Here is a 4,774-nt window from a genome sequence, read left to right as displayed (position 1 = left end):
CGTGTTTCCACTGGGACATCGATAACCATGGGCTATCGATCCCCGGCTCGCTGCTCGTTGCTGCGTCTCACTCCTTTCCATGTTTCCTCCGCCTGGTCACACCATTCGTGCGTGATCGATGTTTATTCGCATATCGATACCGACGGTGCAGCGTTGCCACTTGCTTGTTGCGATATTTCCACCTTGGCCAATATTTCCATTTTCGTGTGCCCATCGATCGCACTGTCGTCCCGTGCCAATCGATCGCCTATCGAGACGCCCCCTTCCGCTGTATCGCCGCGTTGTGTTTTTTTGCCCAAATAATTTTTATCGTTGTTTTCCCTTACATTTTCCCGAAACAAACGCGCAATGGGGGAAAGCGACGCCGAGAGCGATTCGAGCAGTAATTCCAGCAGCAGCGGCTCCTCCAGTGGCAGCGACAGCGACGCCAGGAGCGAATCCTCCTCCTCGGCGAGCAGAGGGCGCGAGGAAGAGGAAGCAGAGCCGGAGCAATCCGCCAAAGATGCGAAAAAAACTGATGATAGGGATCGGGAGGAGGATAGCGATAAGGAAGGAGTAGCTAAAGAGGATGAGGATCCACGTGACCACAAAAAAAAATACAGCCGAAGATTCCCCTTCGCAGCCCAAGCCAATTCCCCATTCTTCTGGCGTGGAAAAGCAGCAAGATGAAGCAGCTGCTGCGACGGCGGAAAGTGAGAAATTAAATGAAGCGGAAAATGTAGAAACACCTGTCCAACGCGAAGAGGAAGCAGAAGCCACAGGTGTGACGAAAAAGCTGGAAAACCCGAAGACCCAGGCGGAGCACGTTGAAAAAGAAGCAGAAGAGCGGGGAAATGGGGAGGAGCAGCCGGTGACCACCAATGGAAGCAGCGGAAGTAGCAAGGAGTCGCCAGAGGAAACTGCTGCAGGCGCAGTGGAACCTCCTTCATCGGACAACCACGAGGAGGGCGAAGTAACCGATAAAGACGATGATGACGAGCCGCCTGCCAAGGAGAATGAGAAACCCGGTCCAAGAGTCCAACCGCCAACGCAGCCACAGTCAGGATGACAAGCGACGTCGGCCAAGATCCTCTAGTAGGAGTCCCTCGCCCCGCAGCCGTCGTCGTAATCGCTCGAGGAGCGGGAACAGTAGGACCCGAAGCCGCAGTATCAGTCCCATCCGCCGTAGGTCAAATTCCTTGGAGAGACGACGCCTGGAGCGCCAGAGGCGTCATGAGGAGCGCGATAAACGAGGTGAGGCAAGAGCTAAAGAGCGGGAAAAGCGCCATCAAAAGCGTGATAAATCCACCAGCAGGCGTAGAGATGACTCCAAGGAAAGGAAAAGGTCCACCAGCAGGCGTAGAGAGGATTCCAGGGAAAGAAAGAGGTCTACAGATTGCAAGCGAGACCGTTCCACCTCCAGTCCAGGATCAAAATCATCCAAAACTGCTCGCCATCCAGAACCCACTAACGCTGATAATGAAACAGTTACCGAACCTGCTGCCAAGATAACAGAGCGTCAAAGGAAAACAGTAGATGTTTTAGCCTCTAGAACAGGAGGAGCCTATATTCCACCAGCTAAGCTGCGTTTGATGCAGTCACAGATCACGGATAAAGCATCTGCTGCCTATCAGAGAATCGCTTGGGAGGCCCTCAAGAAATCCATTCATGGTTACATCAACAAAGTGAACGTAACAAATATAGCAATAATCACCATGGAGCTTTTGAGAGAGAATGTCGTCAGGGGAAGGGGTTTACTCAGCAGGAGTATTATCCAAGCCCAGGCTGCTTCGCCCACATTTACCCATGTCTACGCCGCTCTGGTGAGCATTATAAACTCAAAGTTTCCGAATATTGGAGAGCTCCTCCTCAAACGTCTCGTCATCCAATTTCGTAGGGCGTTCCGCCGAAATGATAAGTTGGTTTGCATGTCGGCCACTAGATTCATTGGTCATCTGGTCAACCAGCGTGTGGCCCATGAAATTCTGGCCCTAGAGATCCTCACCCTGCTGGTGGAAACGCCTACGGATGATTCGGTAGAGGTGGCCATCAGTTTTCTGAAGGAGTGCGGAATGAAACGGACTGAGGTTTCGTCCAAAGGCATTGGAGCCATCTTCGAGATGCTTAGAAACATCCTGCATGAGGGAAAATTGGACAAGCGAGTGCAGTACATGATTGAGGTGCTGTTCCAGGTGCGAAAGGATGGCTTTAAGGACCATCAGGCTGTTGTTTCGGAACTGGAGCTGGTGGAGGAGGACGATCAGTTCACGCATCTAATGATGTTAGACGAAGCCACTGAAACGGAGGACATACTGAATGTTTTTAAATTTGACAACTACGCGGAGAATGAGGAGAAATACAAAGGACTGAGTCGCGAGATCCTGGGCAGCGATGATGGCAGTAGCTCGGGGTCAGGTTCCGGATCGGGCTCGGATAGCGATTCGGATGCAGAATCTGGATCCGATGCGGAAAAGAAAACCGAGGGTGGCAACATAATCGACAACACCGAGACCAATCTGATTGCCCTGCGACGCACAATTTACTTAACAATTAACTCTAGTTTGGATTACGAGGAGTGTGCCCACAAACTGATGAGATGCAATTGAAACCCGGACAAGAAATAGAACTCTGGCACATGTTCCTCGATTGCTGTGCGGAACAGAGAACATATAAAAAGTTCAATGGACTGCTGGCCCAGCGGTTCTGCAACATTAACAAGATCTATATACCCCCCTTTGAGGAGATCTTTAAGGACACCTATCAAACCACCCACAGATTGGACACGAATCGTTTGAGAAACGTCAGCAAGTTCTTCGCCCATCTCCTATTTACAGACGCCATTAGTTGGGATGTGCTGGAGTGCATCCAACTGAACGAGGATGACACCACGTCATCGAGCAGGATCTTTATAAAAATCCTATTTCAGGAGCTAGCTGAGTACATTGGCTTGGGCAAACTAAATGCAAAGCTCAAGGACGAAGTATTGGTTGAAAGCCTGGCTGGCTTGTTCCCCAAGGATAATCCAAGAAACACCCGCTTCTCCATTATTTTCTTCACCTCCATTGGTTTGGGTGGTCTGACCGATGATTTGAGAAGATTCTTGAAAACTGCACCCAAGGCTGTTCCCGCAATAAATGCTGAAATTCTGGCCATTACCGGAGGGAATCCTTTCAAAGATGGGTCTGCTCCCGCTGGAAATTCCAAGATAACACCACAGTCGTCGTCCTCTTCATCATCATCCTCCTCGGAAACTAGCAGCGATGACTCCAGTGAAGACGATTCCAGTTCCGAATCTTCTAGGGAATCTTCAGGCTCCGATTCCAGCTCAGAGCCCAAGAAGAAACGCAAACGCAAGGACAAAGACAAAAAGTCAAAGAAAGTCAGTAAGGAGAAAGCTAAGAAGGGCAAGAACAAAAAGGCAGAAAAGAAAAAGAAGGCGGATAAGGAAAGGGAGAAAGAAAAACAACAATCTGAGAAGGAAAAGGAAAAGGAAAAAGAGAAATAAAGGGAAAGGCAAAAGGAACGAGAGAAGGAACAGGAGAAGGATAAAAAGCGCGAGAAAGAGAAAGAAAAGAAGGCAGCGAAAAAGAAATCAAAACGCAAGCGGAAACGCCAGGAGAGCTCAAGTTCCAGCAGCAGCAAAGAAAGTGAAAAGTCGTCGTCTGAATCCTCTTCATCGAATTCTTCCAGCGAAGAAAGCGACGCTGAGCCTAAGGCAAAGATCAACCGCCAGGAGCAGATCCAAAAAAACAACAAATTTCGGGGACAACCGCAAGACAGTGATGAATTCAACCTGTAAGGTCCTGAATCTAGAGAACGCAATCGCAATCAGTCGAATAGCAACGGCCAGAGACGCAGGGACAACTCCTTTGACAGACAAAGAAACCGGGATTCTTCCCATGGCAGGGATCGAAACAGAGAGAATTCTTCATACGATAGAGAAAGAAACCGGGAGAATTCATATGACAAAGAAAGGAAGGTTCAAAAGTCGATCGATTCCATTCTTATGAGGAACCTCGCAGAAGAGAGGATTCTTCCCCTCGCGATAGACGTGTTGATAAGAACAGTCGTGGTGAAAAAGACAGCCGACGTGGTGACCGTTTGTCCAGAGATGAGAGGTCAGATCGGGGTGAAAGGTCTGATCGAGGTGAAAGGTCAGATCGTGGTCGTGAAAAGGATCGTGATCGCGATCTGAAGAGACAACGGGGACGCGAAAGAGAGCGTGACCAGGAACGCGTCGAATCTCGTGACCGTGATCGCTCGCGAGGAGAGCGCCGTTCACACCGTTCCAAGGGGCGTGGCTGAATTTGGAGACTGGACTGGAAACCGCGACAAAACTAAGGCATATAAAAATTTGTGTTAAATATTTTACTTCTACATGTGTACAAAAAAACCCACTAAGCTGATAAACAAAAATAAATGTACAAAATGCAACTGTCAAATAGTTATACACGCTTTACTATACCGCATATTCACAACTTTTAGGCATTTGTTCAGATGAGGTATAATTAACAACTGGGAAAAATTTATACATTTGTACAGATAAAAAAATGTTGCGCGATTTTCATTTTTCTTATATTGACAGCAGCTTTGTACTTAGGATAAACGAAAAAATTGTAATATTTTGTCAAACCAATTTAATAATTTTAATAGCAAACATAAAAAAAAAAAAAAAAAAAAAAAAAGATGTAACGAACTGAATTTGTGTGTCTGCTCGCTACGAGATTCGTGCGGCTAGCTCAGAAGATTGTGCGTTCTTCCCACCAATTTTATATGACGGCATTGCCCGTAGATC

General features: G+C 47.9%; 1 pseudogene; it reads left to right on the top strand.

The window, feature by feature from the left end:
* The first annotated feature begins 325 nt into the window (after positions 1-325).
* Positions 326-4,421, top strand: LOC139353542 (pre-mRNA-splicing factor CWC22 homolog; annotated as a pseudogene).
* Positions 4,422-4,774: the final 353 nt, after the last annotated feature.

This window comes from Drosophila suzukii, chromosome Y (assembly GCF_043229965.1).
Source record: "Drosophila suzukii chromosome Y, CBGP_Dsuzu_IsoJpt1.0, whole genome shotgun sequence".
In the NCBI taxonomy this organism is placed as follows: Eukaryota; Metazoa; Arthropoda; class Insecta; order Diptera; family Drosophilidae; genus Drosophila; species Drosophila suzukii.
Note: the sequence above shows the minus strand (reverse complement) of the source record. Positions and strands in the feature narration are given on the sequence as shown.